Raw genomic sequence first — 447 nt, 5'->3', positions numbered from 1 at the left:
GGGGGGGGGGGGGGGGGGGGTGGATTTCGCGAATCATTCATTTCCAATCTCCCTGACGGGACTTGTATTAATAAACATGTTTCGTCTGTGTCTTTGACTAGGAGGAATTTCACCGCTTTGTCCTACGAGTGCAGGAGAGAGGCAGCCGGCGCCGGGCTGCGGGTCGCGCGGGTGTGTGTGGGGTTTCGCATCTTTGCTGACCTGTGCCGGGCTGGAGGAGGCACACAGAAGGGGACCATGGTGAGGCTCCGGAGGGGACTGTGCCGCAGCCGTCGGGGCAGAACCTGCCCTCCGGGTGGCACCTGCACGGCGGCTGGAGGTGGAGGGTCCCTCCTCTTTCCGGCCAGCTGGGGCCACCAGGCCAGGCCCCGCAGCTTCCGTCTCACCAAGGCTCTGGGTCTCCATGAGAAGGAGAATCTTCTGGTGCCCTCAATGCCCAGGGAACAG

Source organism: Lipotes vexillifer, unplaced genomic scaffold, assembly GCF_000442215.2.
Source record: "Lipotes vexillifer unplaced genomic scaffold, Lipotes_vexillifer_v1.1 scaffold196, whole genome shotgun sequence".
NCBI classification, from domain to species: domain Eukaryota; kingdom Metazoa; phylum Chordata; class Mammalia; order Artiodactyla; family Lipotidae; genus Lipotes; species Lipotes vexillifer.
This window is presented reverse-complemented; position numbering follows the sequence as displayed.